Source organism: Tamandua tetradactyla, chromosome 2 (genome assembly GCF_023851605.1).
Source record: "Tamandua tetradactyla isolate mTamTet1 chromosome 2, mTamTet1.pri, whole genome shotgun sequence".
NCBI lineage: Eukaryota > Metazoa > Chordata > Mammalia > Pilosa > Myrmecophagidae > Tamandua > Tamandua tetradactyla.
Genome location: NC_135328.1, coordinates 180,210,182 through 180,230,178, shown reverse-complemented (window position 1 = coordinate 180,230,178; position 19,997 = coordinate 180,210,182). Strand labels below are relative to the sequence as shown.

At 38.0% G+C, this 19,997-nt stretch overlaps 1 protein-coding gene and 1 pseudogene across 3 annotated transcripts in view; one reads left to right on the top strand and one right to left on the bottom strand.

The window, feature by feature from the left end:
- The window catches only part of ST3GAL3 (ST3 beta-galactoside alpha-2,3-sialyltransferase 3), a 300,267-nt gene that overhangs the window by 76,322 nt on the left and 203,948 nt on the right, over positions 1-19,997 (top strand). The window lies entirely within an intron of this gene.
- On the bottom strand, positions 8,205-17,995 carry LOC143654691 (mitochondrial carrier homolog 1 pseudogene; annotated as a pseudogene).

Genomic DNA, 19,997 nt, shown 5'->3' with positions numbered 1-19,997 from the left:
CATCTATTTCTTCTTGAGTCAAGGTTGGTTTTCATGTCTTTCCAGGAACCCGTCCATTTCATCTAACTTGTTGTATTTATTAGCATAAAGTTGTTCATAGTATCCTGTTATTACCTCCTTTATTTCTGTGAGGTCAGTAGTTATGTCTCCTCTTCCATTTCTGATCTTATTTATTTGCATCCTCTCTCTTCTTCTTTTTGTCAATCTTGCTAAGGGCCCATCAATCTTATTGATTTTCTCATAGAACCAACTTCTGGTCTTATTGATTTTCTCTATTGTTTTCATGTTTTCAATTTCATTTATTTCTGCTCTAATCTTTGTTATTTCTTTCCTTTTGCTTGCTTTGGGATTAGTTTGCTGTTCTTTCTCCAGTTCTTCCAAGTGGACAGTTAATTCCTGCATTTTTGCCTTTTCTTCTTTTCTGATAAAGGCATTTAGGGCAATAAATTTCCCTCTTACCACTGCCTTTGCTGCGTCCCATAAGTTTTGATATGTTGTGTTTTCATTTTCATTCGCCTCGAGATATTTACTAATTTCTCTTGCAATTTCTTCTTTGACCCACTTGTTGTTTAAGAGTGTGTTGTTGAGCCTCCATGTATTTGTAAATTTTCTGGCACTCTGCCTATTATTGATTTCCAACTTCATTCCTTTATGATCTGAGAAAGTGTTGTGTATGATTTCAATGTTTTTAAATTTGTTAAGACTTGCTTTGTGACCCAGCATATGGTCTATCTTCGAGAATGATCCATGAGCACTTGAAAAAAAGGTGTATCCTGCTGTTGTGGGATGTAATGTCCTATAAATGTCTGTTAAGTGTAGCTCACTTATAGTAATATTCAGATTTTCTATTTCTTTATTGATCCTCTGTCTAGATGTTCTGTCCATTGATGAGAGTGGTGAATTGAAGTCTCCAACTATTATGGTATATGTGTCTATTTCCCTTTTCAGTGTTTGCAGTGTATTCCTCACGTATTTTGGGGCATTCTGGTTCGGTGCGTAAATATTTATGATTGTTATGTCTTCTTGTTTAATTGTTCCTTTTATTAGTATATAGTGTCCTTCTTTGTCTCTTTTAACTGTTTTGCATTTGAAGTCTAATTTGTTGGATATTAGTATAGCCACTCCTGTTCTTTTCTGGTTGTTATTTGCATGAAATATCTTTTCCCAACCTTTCACTTTCAACCTATGTTTATCTTTGGGTCTAAGATGTGTTTCCTGTAGACAGTATATAGAAGGATCTTGTTTTTTAATCCATTCTGCCAGTCTATGTCTTTTGATTGGGAAATTCAGTCCATTAACATTTAGAGTTATTAGTGTTTGGATAATATTTTCCTCTAACATTTTGCCTTTTGTATTATATATATCATATCTGACTTTCCTTCTTTCTACACTTTTCTCCATGCCTCTCTCTTCTGTCTTTTTGTATCTGACTCTAGTGCTCCCTTTAGTATTTCTTGCAGAGCTGGTCTCTTGGTCACAAATTCTCTCAGTGACTTTTTGTCTGAGAATGTTTTAATTTCTCCCTCATTTTTGAAGGACAATTTTGCTGGATATAGGAGTCTTGGTTGGCAGTTTTTCTCTTTTAGTAACTTAAATATATCATCCCACTGTCTTCTAGCTTCCATGGTTTCTGCTGAGAAATCTACACATAGTCTTATTGGGTTTCCCTTGTATGTGATGGATTGCTTCTCTCTCGCTGCTTTCAAGATCCTCTCTTTCTCTTTGACCGCTGACATTCTAACTAGTAAGTGTCTTGGAGAACGCCTATTTGGGTCTAATCTCTTTGGGGTGCGCTGCACTTCTTGGATCTGTAATTTTAGGTCTTTCATAAGAGTTGGGAAATTTTCAGTGACAATTTCTTCCATTAGTTTTTCTCCTCCTTTTCCCTTCTCTTCTCCTTCTGGGACACCCACAACACGTATATTTGTGCGGTTCACATTGTCCTTGAGTTCCCTGATACCCTGTTCAAATTTTTCCATTCTTTTCCGGATAGTTTCTGTTTCTTTTTGGAATTCAGATGTTCCATCCTCCAAATCAGTAATTCTATCTTCTGTCTCTTTAAATCTATCATTGTAGGTATCCATTGTTTTTTCCATCTTTTCTACTTTATCCTTCACTTCCATAAGTTCTGTGATTTGTTTTTTCAGTTTTTCTATTTCTTCTTTTTGATCAGCCCATGTCTTCTTCATGTCCTCCCTCAATTTATCGATTTCGTTTTTGAAGAGGTTTTCCATTTCTGTTCGTATTTTCAGCATTAGTTGTTTCAGCTCCTGTATCTCATTTGAACTATTGGTTTGTTCCTTTGACTGGGCCATATTTTCAATTTTCTGAGCGTGATCCGTTGTCTTCTGCTGGCGTCTGGGCATTTAGTCAGATTTCCCTGGGTGTTGGACCCCACAGGTTGAAAGATTTTTCTGTGAAATCTCTGGGTTCTGTTTTTCTTATCCTGCCCAGTAGGTGGCGCTCGTGGCACATGTTTGTCTACGGGTTCCACCAGTGAAAGTTGCTGTGGGTCCTTTAACTCTGGAAAACTCTCGCCGTAGGGTAGGTTCGGCAGCCGAAGCATCTTGGAAGAGTGCCAGCCGGCCCGGGGTTCCAAACACGGGGAGGGTCGCCGGCCGCCGCAGCACGGGAGAGCGCCCAACCAAATTTCCTAGTCGGCCCGGGGCGCCAAGCGTGGCGGGAGGGCCCCAGCTGTCGCAGCCCGGGAGAGTGCACTGTTCCCAGCCGGACCGGGGAGTCACGTGTTTGGAAGGGACCCCCTGGTCACCGTTCTCCGCAATCTGGGGATTTCCGACCCAACTCTCTCAGTTGGTCCGGGGGGCCTCGCGTGGTGGGGGTGCCAGCCGCCGCGGCCCAAGGGGACCGCCTGCCCAATTCTGCCAGCTGGCCTGGGAAGGAGGAAGGGAGGGACTCCGGCTGCTTGCAGTCCCGCCCGGGAAATCCCGTGCCCCTCGGCGATCTCACCGGAGCTGGTTCTCCCAGACATTCAGCTGTTCCAGATGGGGCATGCCGTCTCTTTGATCTCCATAGTGGCTCCGGGAGCTGCTCTGTATTGTCTCCACTCTCCCAGTAGCTGTTCTGGAGGAGGAAAGGTGAGGATGGCAAGGCTGTTGAGGATGGTGGCGGAGGAGCCGGTGAAGGCGGAAGAGGGCACGGTGGTGGTTGGAGAGCCGCTGGACCAGGAGGGGGAAGAGGGGAGAGGAGGGTGGGCGGGCCGGCTGCTGATGGCCAATGGGTTTTTGACAAAGGTGCAAAGGAAATTCAATGGAGAAATAATAATTGCTTCAATAATAGTTACAGAAACACGAATCTCAACTGTTATCTCTCACCATGTACAAAATTAACTCAGAATGGATTATAAAATAAATGGAAGATCTAAAAGTATAAAACTCATAGAACAAAACAAAGAAGAGAATTTTGGTGAACTTGAATTTGGCAAAGATTTGAATAGGGCACAAAAAAGCATGGGAAATATTGTTATTTTGGACTTCATCAAAAGTTAAAACTTTTGTTCTTTAAGAAAAGCTGTTAAAAAAAAGAAAAAGAAAAAAAAGCTGTTAAAAAATTTTAAAGGCAAGTTATAGAGTGGGAATATAATATTTGCCAAACATATATTCAACACAAGATTTGTATCTAGAATATATAAAGAACACTTACAAGTCAGTAATAAGGAGACAAACAGCCTGTTAAAATGAGCAAAGATGTGAATAGACATTTCACCACAGAAGATATACTGATAGCTTGCAAGCACATGAAAAGATGCTCAACGTCATCATTAGGAAAATGCAAATGAAAGCCACAGTAAGATACTACTCTATACCCCTTAAAATGGCTAAAATTTTTAAAATGGGCTATAGCAGATGTTGGGAAGGATGTAGAGCAACTGTGACACTTACACACTACTGATGGGAATGTAAGATGGTACACCCACTTAGGAACCTCGTTTAGCAGTTTCTTAAAAAGTTAAACAAGCCTTCAGCCAATATAATCTAAGATAAATAAAAGCATATGTACATAAAAAGATTGGTATCCAGTTATTCTTAGCAGGCTGCTTGTCATAGTTTAAAATTGGAAACAGCTCAAATATCCATCAACAGGTAAAAGGATAAAAAAATTGTGGTGTGTTAGTACAATGGAATGCTACTAAGCAGTAAAAAGAAATGAACTACTGATACATGTAGTAACATGGATGAATCTCAAAATAATCATGCTGAGTGAAAGAAGCCAGACACAAAAATGTATAATTCCATTTTAATAAAAATTGTAGACAATGGAAAAAAAATCTAGAAAATGCAAATTTATTTATAGTAACAAAAAGCAGATTTGTGGTAGCCTATGAAGGGTGAAGTGTGGGGAAAAAGGGTGGTTTTAAAGAGGCATAAGAAAACTTGAGATTGATGAATATGTTCCTTATCTTCATTGTGGTGATGGTTTCACAGATATTTCATGTATGTCAAAAGGTATAATTTTACGCCTTATATATGGGCAGTTTATTGTATGTGAAGTGAACTTAAGTAATCCTGTTTAAAAAAATAGCCAGAGAAAAATGACCAGTTACCGTCAAAGGAACAGCAATCAGACTGACAGTTGACCTTTCAAAAGCAGCAATAAAGGCCAGTGGACAGTGAATTGTTTTATTCTATTTAAAGAAAAAAACTATCAACCTGGAATCTGTATATGCAGTTCAACTATCCTTCAATAATGAGACAATTTCAGACAAACACTGAAGAAAGTTTGCTATCAAAAGATAGTCACTAAAGAAACTTATGAAGTATAACCTCAGAAGGAAGATGCAGAAAGAAATGATGAGCAAAGAAAATGATCAACATGTAGGTAAATATAAACATTGGCTGTATAAAAGAAAAATAGTATTTTCCAATATTTGACATTATAAAAACAAAGGGATGGAGCTATATACTACCAGTCATCAGTAGCATATAAACTGGGAGAGAATTTTGAGAGTTAAAGTATTTTCCTTGTATTGTTTGATAAGAGTTAACTATATTGATAAACTTTATTAAGTTAAATATGAAGGTAAAATTTTTAGCTAACTACTACAAGAATAGGAAGAGTGCATAAAGTGCATAATCTAAAAACTAGTGGAAGGAAAAATATAATGTAAAAAAAGAGAACTGGAAAGTCAATAAAAGAAAATATAATGATGATGGAAGAGATTACCAGTTAATATCTGAAACTGAAAGCTGAATTTATTAGTAGTTTAAGCAAGGCAGTGCTGTACTTACATGGCATTGTCTTTCTTTGTAGCAGTGGTTCTCAGAGTTTGGTCAAAGCTGTTTTCATTGACAACAAAAACGTTAGCAACAAATGAAAAATAGATAAAATGAACTTTTTTAAAATTAAAAACTTTTGTTTTAATATGTCCTTTTCCAAGGACATAATCAAGAAAGCAAAAAGACCACCTAAAGAATGGGAGGAAATAGTTGCAAATCATATATCTGATAAGGGTTTAATATCCAGAATGTGTAAATAATTATAATTCAACAACAAAAAGCAAGCAACCCAACTTAAAAATGGGCAAAGGAGAATAGACATTTCTCCAAAGAAGATATACAAATAGCCAGTAAGTACTTGAACAGATGCTCAATTTCAGTAGTCATCAGGAAAATGCAAATCAAAACCACAAGGAGATACCACTTCAACATCAAGTGATGTGATCATCATGATTAATATGTCTGTTATTTTACAAATGAAAAATAAGTGTTGATGAAGATTTTGAGAAATTGGAACAGTCATACATTGTTGGTGGAAATATAAAATGGATAGCTGCTATGGAAAAACAATTTGGCTGTTCCTCAAAAAGTTGAACATGGAATTAGATTATGACCCTGCAGTCCCACGTCCAGGTATATGTCCATGCAAAAACTTGTACACAAAAATTCATAGCAGCATTATTCATAGTAGCCAAAAAGTGGAAAAAGCACAAATGTTCATGAACTTATAAATGAATAAATGAAATATGATATATCTACATGATAGAGTATTATTTGGCAATAAAAAGGAATGACGTGCCGATACATGGATAAACCTTGAAGACATTATGCTAAGTGTAAGAATCACAAAGGACCGACATATTGTCTGATTCCATTTGTATGAGATGTCCATAGTAGGCAAATCTGTAGAGACTGAAAGTAGATTTAGTGTTGCCCAGGGCTGGATGGGAGGGTGGTTGAAGGGAAATAGGGACTGAATTCTGATGGGTATGAGTTTTCTTTGTGGGGTGATAAAAAATGTTCTAAAATTGGTTGCGGCTGATGTTTGCACAACAGCTCTGTGAATATACTGAAAACCAGTGGATTGTATACTTTAAACGTGAATTATATCTTAATAAAGCAGTTATATAAAAAAAACAGAAAGTACAATAAAATGATATGGTAGAAATTAAACCAGATATATCAGTCAGTAATGATACGTAAATGGGCTAAACTCTCCACTTGAAAGGCAAAAATTATAAGACTGGATAAATATTAAAAACTAAATTTTATTTATAAGAGAAGTACCTAAAATATTGAAGGCAGACTGAAGTTGAAAAGGAAAGAATGGAAGAGGATATATTAGACAAATATTAACCAAAGAAGTGTAGGGCTAACTATACAAATATCAGATAAAACAGACTTTAAAGTTAAAAATATTACCTGAGATTGTGGGTCACTACATATTGATAAAAGGTTCAAATAACTAGGAAGATAGAATAATTCTAAACTTATATGCTTCCAATAATGTGGGTTTAAATATAGAAAGCAAAAATTGATGTAACCACTAGGAGAATAGACAAGTTTGCTGTCATCATGGGAGATTTTAAAAACCCACCTCTTGATAATTAAGCAGACATTTTTATTTAATGGATTATCTGGGACATTTCACCCAGAAATCTGAAAATACACATTCTTTTCATGTGCACATATAACTTTTTGAAAATAGGCCCTGTATTGGCCTCAAGTCTCAACACATTTTGGAAGGTTGGGTTCTCTCAGACTACAGTCTTTAACCAGATTGTAAGTAAATTAGAAAACAATAAGAAAAGTTAACTTTAGAAAGTCCACACTTTTATAGATACCAAGACACACTTCCAAATAAACCATGGGTCGGAGAAGTCATAGTGGAAGTCGTACAATATTTAGAACTGAATGAGAATTAAATATTTCATGCTAAAACTAACGGGATGCAGCTAAATAGTATGTTTTGGTAAATGTTTACTCTTAAATGCTAATGTTAGAAAAAAGTGTATTAATTAGGGCTGAGTTCATCCCCCCCCCCAATCACTACCAATAAACATATTTATTTTGGGAGAATAAGAGTAAAATCTTATGTTTTTTTTCGCATGGGCAGGCACCATGAATTGAACCCAGGTCTCTGGCATGGCAGGTAAGAACTCTGCCTGCTGAGCCACCATGGCCTGCCTCACCCTGAATTTTTTTAATGGGGTGAAACTGGAGAACTTCTGGATATTTATGACTGCGCAGATAACCAGGTCCTAGTAGCCTTCACCATTAAACAGATGGGCATTAGATGAGGGGGACACAGTCTGAGCAGTTACATGATTTCTCGTTCCAAAGAAGATGCTGCCATCGGAACAGAACAGTAGTGCTGAGAAAACAAAGACAGACCCTAGCAGTAGCCTTCTAGTACAGGTATAGACACGATGGTGGCATTGTGAAAGGGTATTGCATCCTATCTACAAAGCAGGAGCGATCTCCCACTGAGTTGCAGGATGAGAGCTGGGGCTGACTCCGGGGGTGTGAGTGGGGGTGGAATGTAACCCTATAAGCCTTTCCGTGTCCAACCTCCACAAGCCTTTCTCAGGTCCTCTGCATGAGGCAGGCATGGGAAATTTGCAAAGGGGATTCTGCTCCAAATTTCCTAGCCCACCCCATCATCCTACCTCCATTGCACACAGCTGCAGCCCCAACCTTAATCCCACATCTGGATAGATATGTGGCAAATATGGAAAATGAAATTGGGCTGAGCTGGAGCACATCTGGGTATTTCTGGGTTGAAGTCATCTTGTCTTGCAGGTGCCCCCAAATGATCAGGCCTCACCCACGTGGCCAAGCTGAGACAGCATGCTTTCTGGTGATTCAGGTTACTTGAGGGCAAAGCGCAAACCCTGTGTTAAAGCGGACTGAAGCTGTGAAAGTGGTGACCCTGCACACTTAGGTATTTTAACAGTGGATTCAGGAACTTTAACAGTGGATTCAGGATTTGCACACTTGGGAGTAAGGGGAGAGTACAACCTGCAGCCCAGAGCCATTTATGGCTCTCAGATTACCGATGAGCAGGAAGGGGCAGATCCAATATGCTCGCTGAGACCCCCATCACAAACTCAGTGTAGCTCTGGGATGGCCAGGCTGAAGCTGTCATCCATCAGATAGGCACTGATGAAAGCCACAAGGAAACCATACTTCCTAGGAAGTGAGGGCTTAAGCCAACATAAGCATCTCCGCAGCCCCTCCTCTTTGAAAATGTTCTCAATGAAGCTCCGTGCTCCGCTGTATTTGGCATCCAGTCCCACAAACTGGACCATAAAGTTAAGCATTGAGGTGACCTGAAGGGATGGGCCAGGATGCTGAGCACAGTGCATCATCATCATCTCGTAGGAATCTCTTTCCCTCCTTTCTTCAGAGAATTGCTCATGTCATCCTTGGGTACAGGCTCAATCTCATGTAGAGGGAAAACCTTCCTCGTGCTGCCACCGGTTACAATGGAGAGGGTGTGGGACACTGGTAGAGTGCTCAGGCCTCGGAACAGTCCTATATCCCCACCCACTTGCACAATGTTCTTGGCCTAGGGGAAGAAGCTTCCTCCCTAGCACACTGATCCCAGTGGTGGGGGCCATCTGCTTATGCCCCACCTGGATGAGCAGCTTCAGGTAGAGCAGCAGACGGCTGAGCGCTGCCACACCCACTCGCAGCCCCACAGAAAGCACCTCGTGGTCAAGATGTTGTCCTGGCAGCCCAGGCCCATGGCCACGCTGTCCATTCAGCAGGCCGAGGGCAGTGCTGAGGGGCAGATCGCCAGCCAGGAGCACCGGTTCTGGACCCGAAGCCCTGCTTTGAGCCAGGCAGCTAGGGCACTCCCAACCATGTGATGGGCCGGCGCACCACCCCCTGGGCTAAGTTCATTTTAAAAGACCAGAAGTCATAAATAACAAGTTGTTTTAGAAATAAGGAAGTAAATGCCGTGATTGGCAGATCACAGTGATAGAATAGCTTCGTAGTTTTCAGAGAACCTTCTATCTTGTTATAGCACCCTCAACATATGACTTGCCCATGGTTGGAGATGGCTGTTGGAGTTTTAGCTGTTTAACCCACATTCTAAACAACTTCAAGAAGGAATGGACAAAAAAAAAGGCTCAGCTTTTTTCCTTGAAGACACTTTCCAGAAGATAAATCTGACACTTCTACTTAAAGTCCATTGACCACAACTTAGTTTCATGCCACATATAGATAGAAAATGGGCTATGATTTGTTTTTATTCCAGGGCCCATGTCAAGTTTTAAAGAAAAAGAAAAACAAAAACAGAGGTTCAGTTACTAAAGAAATGGATATTGGGGGACAACCAGCTGTTTATGCTGCAAGAACAAAGACAAAATTGATGAGCTCAGCATCCAAATGGAGAAGTTAGAAAAAATAACAATAGAATAATCCCCAAGAAAGGAAGTAATAAAGTTGAAGATAAATTAATGAACTAGAAAATAGAGATATAAAACCACAAAGGTGAAAGTTTTTAGAAATGATTCACAAAATAGATAAACTGCTGAAAAGATTGGCTTAAAATGGAAGAAGGAGCAAAGAATTTAGAAATGAAGAGGAAGGCATAAATTAATTGATTAAATAGATGAAGATTTTATGAACCAATAATTTTGAAAATTTAGGCAAGTGAGTACATTCTTAGAAATATAAAACTGAGTCTAGAAGAAAGAATCATATCCACATGGTTTTACACATAAGTTTTACCAGACTTACAAGGTACTTTTCTAAACTCTAGCAGAAAATAATATAAGTAGTATTTGGTAACTATTTACCAAAACATAAATGTATAGGAAGATTCAATATTATAAATATGTTAGTTCTTCCTAAATCGCTCTCTATATTGAATACTGTTAATAATTCCATCCTTTTTTGTTTTTGTGGCACTTGACAAGCTGATTCTAAAATGTATACAGATCAGCAAAGTGTCACGAATAGCCAAGACATGTTTTGAAGAAGAATGAGGCAGGAGATTTGATCTTCCAAAGTTCACAATTGATTATAAAACTACAGTAATTAAATGTTGCTTTCATGTAGGGATAGAAAAAATAGACCAACACAAAATGGAAACCTAATATATGAAGAATTTTTATTTGCAATATTAAAAAATACAAAATTTGAGAGGGTGATTATCTCTGATATAGAGATTGATTGGAAAGGGATGCATGGGGTCTTCAAAGATACTGGCCAACTTTTCTTTCTTCAGCTGAGCAATGGATATACAGGTTTTGTTTTATTATACCCTAAATCAAGGGTTGGCAAACTAGGATCCACATTAACAAAGTTTTATTGGAACACAGCCACCCCTATTTGCTTGCTTACTGTCTGTAGCTGCTTTCATAATACAATTCAGAGTTGAGTAGATGTAATAGAGACTGTAGGGCATACAAAGCTTAAAGTATATACCGTCTGATCCTTTACAGAAACAGTTTGCCAACCCCCGATTTAAACTACTCATATAGGTTATGTATGCTATTTTGTATATGTTACATATTTCATAACTTAAAAATTATTAATAAAGATTGCCTAAAAATAATAAAGATTGTTATATATTTCATAACATAAAAACAAAAAAAACATTGCTTAAAAAGAAAAAAAAGACAATATGGAAAACAAAAGGAAAAAGATAATAAAATTCAAGTAGTCCAGGAGAGCTAATATTTGTGTAATAGGTGCCCCAGGAAGAGAGAACGGAGGAAATGAATGGGAGAAAATCATCATAGAAGTAATTTTAAAAGAGTTTCCCAGAACTGAAAAACTTGAGTTTCCAGACAAATAGCCCATTGAGTGCCTAATGCAGTGGATGAAAAAGGTTCACACCAAAGCAAGTTATTTTAGCATTTCAGAACAATGAAATCTATAGGCCCCTTTTCTCAATTCAAGAGCTCAGGAATCAGAATGGCTTTCAGCTTGTAAAAACCAAACCAGCAAACAAACAAACAAAAAATCTGGACCTTAGAGGACAAGGGATCGATGCTTTCAAAAACCAGAGAGAAAATAATTTTGAGCGTAGAATTCCATACTCAGCCACATTGTAAAACAGCGTATTTTCAAACCTGCTAGGTTAAAAAAATGTTCCTGTCATACACTTTTAGGAAGTTTTTGGAGGATGTGCCCCAACAAGAACAAGGAAATAAATCACGAAAGAGGAACACCTGTGATCCAAAAAATAGTGGCTCCAACACAGCAGAGAGATAAAAGAATGAATCCCCAGAACAATTGTGAGAAAAATCCCCAGATGGAAGCTGTGCGCCAGCCTAGAGCAGTCAGCTCAGGTGGGTGGAGGGTGTCAACGGATGCTCTCTGCAAGGAAATGTGGAAGTGGCTAGAGCAAGGTATCTAGAGGAAATTTACCTTTCTGTACGAAAATTTTGGAATGAGTTAGTGGTAGATACATAAAAAACTAAGAAAAGAAAACAAAAAGACTTGCTAACTTCCCTATACAGGGCTCACGTTGGGGTGATATTTTACCTATGTAAATATTTCACATAGTTACATTTATATTTAACCTGATTATGGATCTAACTAGTGATTATGATATAATTTTATTGGGAGGATTGGAGATTGGAAGTAGTTTTGTATGATTGTGTGTTGGCGTTAATTCACATCTGTCCTGAAAAGTGAACTTATAATATCTAAAAACTGAAAAATCAAGAAATATTAATATAGCCATGCTTAGAGATCTGTAGGTAAATATAAAAATAAAAGTTAAAGAGTTGGGGGTACCACACTAATACAAGGTGGTAATAATAGGATGGTAAGTGGGAACCCTGTATTTTTTTTAACTGTATAATATAACATATTCAAATGAAGGAAAGAGGAATGCAATGGTTTTTTGTTGTTGTTCATTTGTTGTTGTCATCGTTGTTTTTCATGGGCAGGCTCCGCTATAGTTTTTAAATCATTCTTCAACCAGTAGTTACAGGACAGATCCCAGAGTTTGTCATGGGCTACACACCATCATCTCAGATTTTTCCTTCTAGTTGCCCCAGAATATAGGAGACTAGAAAGAATAACTATTTTTTTATCATCACCATCAACTTTTTTTCTTTTTTGTGAAAAATAACATATATACAAAAAAAGCAATAAATTCCAAAGCCTAGCACATGATCCTCTACCATATGAGCTACCATATGATCCTCTCAGATTTTTACTTCTAGCTGCTCCAGAATATAGGAGGCTAGAGGGCTTAAATACTTTTTTTATTATCACAATCTATTTTTTTTGTGTGAAAAATAACATATATGTACAAAAAAGCTATAAATTTCAAAGCACAGCACCACAAATAGTTATAGAACATATTTCAGACTTTGACATGGGTTACAATTTCACAATTTTAGGTTTTTACTTGTAGCTGCTCTATGATACTGGAGACTAAAAGAAATATTAATTTAATGATTCAGCAGTTATATTCGTTTGTTAAACCCTACCTCTCTGTATAACTCCACCATCGTCTTTGATCTTTCTATCCCACTCTTGAGAGGTATTTGGGCTATAGCCATTCTAACCTTGTATTTTTATTATGCATGACCTTTCTGGATACACACAATTTCTCTAATTTAAAAAAAAGTTGCAAAAAATTAAAATAGAATAATATCAAAGAATGATTTGGAATTGTCAGAAATTCCTGGAGGAGATGACCTTTGAGAAGGAGTCAGCCATGCAAAAAATCTAGAGAAAGATCATTCCAAGAATCAGGTACAGCAAGCACAAAAGTCTTGAGGCCTTTTTGAAACCTGCTTGAGGTACAAAAGGGATGTCCCTTTGACTGGCAATGTTAGAGCAAGAATAAGAAATGAGGTAGACAAGTCATCAAAGGCCATATCTTGCTGAGCCTCGTAGATCATTATAATAAATCTGGATTTTATTTTAAATGGGAATTAAATGGAAAATTTAAATAGGAATTGACTTATGTGAGTCAAGCTGATAACTGTTTTCTTTTAGAATTGGAAAGATAGGATAAGAATTTTACTGTATAGTGTTTGCATTTTTTTAATAGTTATGTTATTAGAAGAAGCAATAAAGAGATATGTATTTTTTAAATTAAAAGAATAATTCATTTTCATGTGCTGGACTTACCCTAGGATCAAGGATCAAAATCTGATAGACATTATCACTGACTCAGTTAATGACTTAAAATCACCCTGCATGTCACTTTCTCTGTTGTTCATATCCCTTTACAAGCTGGGCCACTCACTGCTTACTTGGAGCAGTAGCCAGGTCCACATGTAAGGAGACAGAGAAAGGGGAGACCTCTGGGCTTTTGCCAGCTTTACCATTTCTTAGGCATTTTTCCCTTTCTGAGGACTGGGCTGGTGTCTTTATTTTTTTGGCTTTTTAAAGAAATATATTTTTATTGAGAAATCTTCACACACATACAGTCCATACATGGTGTACAATCAGCGGCTCACATTATCACATAGTTGTGTATTCATCACCATGATCATTTTTAGTACATTTGCATCACTCCTGAAAAAGAAATAAAAAGAAAAAACTCATATATCCCATACCCCTTACTGCCTCTCTTTGACCACTAGTATTTCAATCCAGTCAATTTTTTGCCTTTTATCCACACCCTACTGTTTATTTTTTTAATCCTTATTTTTTTTAACTCATCTGTCCATACACTGGATTCAAGGAGCATCAGACACAAGGTTTTCACAATCATACAGTCACTTTGTAAAAGCTATATAGTCACACGGTCGTCTTCGAGATTTACGGCTACTGGAACACAGTTCAGCAGTTTCAGGTACTTCTCTGGGCTGGTGTCTTTTATCACTAGATTTCAGTCAGCTGGTGAGTGTCCATCCTGGAGTGTCCTCATTCTCCAGGCTTTAAGCCATTGCTTGAGTATCTTTGGTATTTGGCTGTCAGTCTGTGTGTGTGTGTGTCTGTGTGTTTGTGTCTGTGTTTTGCTTGTCTTTTCCATAGTGACACATACATTTATGTTCCCATTGTTCAAATTGTGCCTCCTTATCACAGATTTTCTTGAATTGCTTGCACTATATTTCATTATTGTTTGGGCCTTTATAACATTCTTGGTCAAGGTCTTCTAAGTATGTAATATTTGAAAAAACGTACTCATGCATTTTTGTCTACGTGAAAATGTAATTATGTTTTTAAATAAATTCTTATTTAGGTTTACTGTTATGATACTGATTACCAAGAATAACACCATATTTTAAAATTAAAAATTTTTTTAATTCCTTGCGCTACTCCTTTATCATCACGTATATCCCTCTCTTCGTTCCACCTCTGTCAACTAACTTTTCAACCACTAATCAATTCTCCATTGCTACAATTTTATCATTTCAAGACTGTTCTATACATGGGATCATATAATATGTAACCTTTTAAGATGGCTTTTTTTTCACTCAACATAATTCCCTTGAGATCCATCCAATTGTTGTGTTTATCAACATCATATTTAAAAAGGGACCCAACATATATTCTGTTTTTATGGCAGTCTTCTGAGACAGGTGCTGTTTTGCAGATGAGGCCACCATGTCTCAGAGAAGCTGAGTGGCTTACCAAACATCACCCATTTGGTGAGTGGCAGTGGTTAAATGCTCAGGGCATTTAACTCTGAATGCAGATTCCTTTCCAGTATTTCCGTAATTGTGTATGAGGACAGACACCTATGAACCTAATTATGAAAGAATATATGCATGCCTATCTAAAACATTTTAGAAATATATGCATGCTGCTATGGGGTCGGCAATGCCTTCCTGACCGAAAGGGAGAAAAGAAGTGTAACAAAATAAGGTCTCAGTGGCTAAGAGAGTTCAAATAGAGTTGAGAGGCTATTCTGGAGGCTACTTTTATGCTAGCTTTAGTTAGTTATTGGTAATTACAATGGCTTCCCAAAGCCCAACCAAAACCATTCTTGTTAACCCTAAAGAACACCTACGGGTCTATCTGAGATTCTGTAAAAGTTTTATGTACTAAGATTACTTTCCAGAAACCTACAACCTCCAGGTGGGTTCCTAGACCAGATAAATCCTGAAACCCAGAGGGGCTAGTCTCCCCAAGAACATCAACTAGTTCCATCCCCTTATCCCATATTATCAACACCCCTTTCCAACATGAAAAAGTTAGAAAGGACATTGCCTGAATACTGCTAAAGATTGGGGGAGGGATGAAAGGAGAAGGAGGAGGAGTTATAACAGAGAAGATAGGATTTAACAAATGGGTATGACTGCTGAATCATTATATTAATATTTCTTTTAGTCTCCAGTATTTTGGAGCAGCTAAAAAGAAAAACCTAAAATTGTGGAATTGTAACCCCTACCAAACTCAAAACTGTTCTGTAACTACTTGTTACAATGCACTTTGGAATTTATTGCTTTTTTTTGTATACATATTATATTTCATAATAAAAATATTTAAAAAGAAATATATGCATGTTAAATAGAAAATAAATATCACGTACCATTCTCAGATAATCAATGCTAACATGAAGGTGTATCTTCTTCTATTCTTATTTCAATGCTTTTATACCTAGATTATATATGGAATAATAATTATGAGAACTACAACTTCTATTTATAAGTTCTAAAGTAGCATTGCCATGTAGTAAGGAGTCACTAGATATTTCCATAAGGCTTACCTCCCTCTACCCTTTCTTAAACTCATTTGATTCTTTGGCTCATCAACGAGTCTTCTTCCCAGTGCCTCCCTGCATGCTTCTGCTTGGGATGATCTTTCTCATCTTTTCCTCCTCTTGACAACCAGCTCGTTCTTAGAAGTCTGGCTGGAACGTCACCTCTTTCATGACACTTTCCCAGTCCTCTTTTCTCTGTGCTTTTCTTGCTGTCTTTGTATCATTGTAAAGTTCTGTTTGTCTCTCTGCCTTTATAGGTATTCTTTGCCTTCCTTGCTTTCTCCATAGATTGGCAGGTCCTTAAAGGCTGGCTTCGCATCCTTATTCATCGTTTCATCCCTCTGTCATGCCTCCTTCCTTGGTTCATATGCAGTTGGCTAGCAGCATTTGTTTGTTGGATTGAATGAATGACATTCATAATAGTGATCCTAAATTATTCCATTCTGGAAGCTAAAGGATGGAACTCTTTGCCCTAGACAGGGAACCTTCAGTGTCTGTGCTGGTTTGAAATTACATACCCCAGAACAGCCATGTTTTCTTTCCTAATCCAATCTTGTGGGGGCAGACCTATTGTTTAGGGGGAAACTTTGATTGGATTGTTTCCATGGAGATTTGACACAGCCTGCTGTGGGTATGACCTTTGGGTTGGATTGTTTCCACAGAGATGTGACACCCAATTGTGTGCGTGGCCTTTGATTAAATGGAGATGTGACTCTGCCCATTAGGGAAGGGGCTCTTTTTTTTATTATTATTAGTAGTTTTTTAATTTTTTAAAAAAATATAACACCAAACTAACACAAACATTCTTAATTTATGATCATTCTGTTCTACATATATAATCAGTAATTCACAATATCATCACATAGTTGCATATTCATTATCATGATCATTTCTTAGAACATTTGCATTAATTCAGAAAAAGAAATAAAGACAACAGAAAAAAATTCATACATATCATACCCCTTACCCCTCCCTTTCATTGATCACTAGCATTTCAATCTAAATTTATTTTAACATTCGTTCCCCCTATTATTTATTTTTATTCCATATGTTTTACTTGTCTGTTGATAAGGTAGATAAAAGGAGCATCAGACACAAGGTTTTCACAATCACACGGTCACGTTGTGAAAGCTATATCATTATACAATCATTTTCAAGAAACATGGCTTCTGGAACACAGCTCTACATTTTCAGGCAGTTCCCTCCAGCCTCTCCATTACATCTTGACTAACAAGGTGATATCTATTTAATGCGTAAGAATAACTTTCAGGATAACCTCTTGACTCTGTTTGGAATCTCTCAGCCATTGATACTTTATTTTGTCTCATTTCGCGCTTCCCCCTTTTGGTCGAGAAGGTTTTCTCAATCCCTTGATGCTGAGTCTCAGCTTATTCTAGGGTTTCTGTCCCACCTTGCCGGGAAGGTCCACACCCCTGGGAGTCATGTCCCATGTAGACAGGGGAAGACAGTGAGTTTGCTCGTTGTGTTTGCTGCACATCTGAGCAGCAAAAGGGGTTCTCTTGGGGGTGACTCTTAGGTCTAATTTTAAGTAGGCTTGACCTATCCTTTGTGAGGTTAAGTTTCATATGAACAAACCCCAAGATTGGGGGCTCAGCCTATTGCTTTGGTTGTCCCCCCTGCTTGTGAGAATATCAAGAATTCAACTTGGGAAGTTGAATTTGCCCCTTTTCTCACCGGGGACTTTGCAAATACTTTTTTATTCACTGTTCAAATCACTCTGGGATTTATCAGGGCATCACTCTGGACAAACCAACAAAATCTCATGCCCTACTCAAGGTTACATGTACTTATGGTGTTCAATTAAGCTGTCTACATAAATTATATTAGGAAATGCACTAATCAAAATATAAATTTTGTACCAAATAAACATTTTTTGCTTTAGTCTCACACATGTTAAAATTTTAAAATATTAATTACCATCTATTTTCAGCACCCTGCAGAAATGACATTCCTTTGTTCTTCCTCATGCAAAAGCATTTTTAAAATTTGTACATTTAGTCACTATCATTATATGCTCTAGGCATTCCTAGGTTATACCGTCTCGCTCTTTATCGTCTTTCTTTCTGATTTCATTTGTGCCCGCAGGCCTCCTCTCTATCATTCTCGCATTCAACTTCATTCAGTGTTTTAACATAATTGTATTACAGTTAGGTAGTATTGTGCTATCCATTTCTGAGTTTTTACAATCAGTCTCAAGTGGGTTCTTGATTTGTTTATTGGAGTTCTTTAAAAAGGGAGACATTTTGGAAAAGCACAGTTGCTTGAGAGCTGACATTTGCAGACATTTGCAAATGCTTGGAGTTCCACAGAGAGAGCAGATGCCTAGACAGGGATGTTTGGAGATGTAGAGTCCCTCAGATGTTACCATCTGCCTTCCCATGAGATGCTAAGTAAGCCAAAACCCGGAATTGTGTCCCAGAGGAGCTAAGTGAAGACCCTCAGATGCTTAGAGAGGAAACTACTAGCATCAAAAGCTGGAAGCAACGGAACCAGGAACAAGGAGCAGCAGACACCAGCCACGTGCCTTCCCATGTGACAGACATCATCCTTCCTTGAGTCAAGGTGTCTTTCTCTGGATGCCTTAGTTGAACATTTTTATGGCCTTAGAACTGTAAACTTGTAACAATAAATTCCCTTTTTAAAAGCTGTTGCATTTCTGGTACATTGCATTTTGTGCAGCATTTAACAAACCAAAACAGTGTCCTAACTTGGAGAGAAAGTATATAGTTGCTTTAGACAAAACTCAGAAGGGAGCATTAGGTGGTGCAGCAAACAGGAGAGGTATGGCTGGGCCCTCGGCAACTTCAAAAAGCTACATGAGAAGCTTCAAGCTCTACCTGTAAGGTAGTTCTGGCTTTTCAGATAACTGATTGTTTTTTTCCCCTATTGTGCTAAGAGGAAAAGATCCTCCAAAGTAAAAGCAGTAATGATAACATGTGGTCTACCCACTGCTGTTGCCATCTGGGATGATAAAGGCCTCCCTTCAGGATACTGAAGGTGCCACTATTACACTTTCTCCTTTGCTTTGCTCAAAAATCAGCAGTGACCGAGAGATCAACCGATCAGGTCTAGATTCCTGTTCCATACTTTAGTTACTTTTCTTATCTTTTGCCTGACTGTGGAACCTTCACAGCTACTAACCTCAGCCTTAACTGATTATTTGGAACACCATATTAATAGGCAGATTGCTCAGTGGTTAAAGAGTTTAGGCACCAGATTCAGACATACTCTTGGGTTTAAATCACAGCTCTGTTTGTATCTCTATGATGTTGGGCAAGTTACTTGATCTCTTTGAGCTTTAGTTTTCTTATCTATAAAATGGGCATAATGATAATGTCCATAATGATAATATATAAATCCTGGAATTTTTTGAGGGTTAGATAGATAATGTACATAATGTGCCTATTAACTCAGTGCCTGGTACATACCTACTCAATACATTATAGTTCTTTCCATTAGTGCTTCATGGAACTTTTGGACTTATGTAAGTTAGAAATTTTATTTCTGCTCACATCAGAATCTGTAAATAACAGAGGCTGAAACAGTTTCTTTCTCTCGCATATAAAAAATGTCTGTTCAGAACTGATGTGGCAAATAAGCGTGTCATCAGAGACTCGGCTCCCTCTGTCTTTCATCTTTCTGCATACTCTTGGTATAAAGGTTGCCTCATAGTCCTGAATGACAATTGGAGATCCAGCTATCATCTTTACATTCCAAGCATGAGAAAGGGAGAAAGCCCTAAATGGTCTTCCCCAGAAGGCCTACCCTAAATCTTCCACTTGTATCTCACTGACCATCCTTAAGTACAAGTCTGGCAAATGTAGTTTTTCAGCTGAGCATGTTGCCCAGGATTCTGTTAGTAAGGAAAACGAGATAGCAGATTTTGGGTAGACAGCTGTCAGTCTTGACTACAGTCTGCCCTCTTGGCTGCCCAGCCATCCATGAACATCCTTCTTTCCAAACCTAAAAAACACTTCCCCTCTTTCTCAAGAGGGATCCCCCAATCTCATCAAGTTATTCCATCCCAACTTTAGGTCCAGGATCTCTGGTTATTGTCCAGTCCCCTCTGACAGCTCTTGGTCTGCGTTCTCTTGGTCTGACTA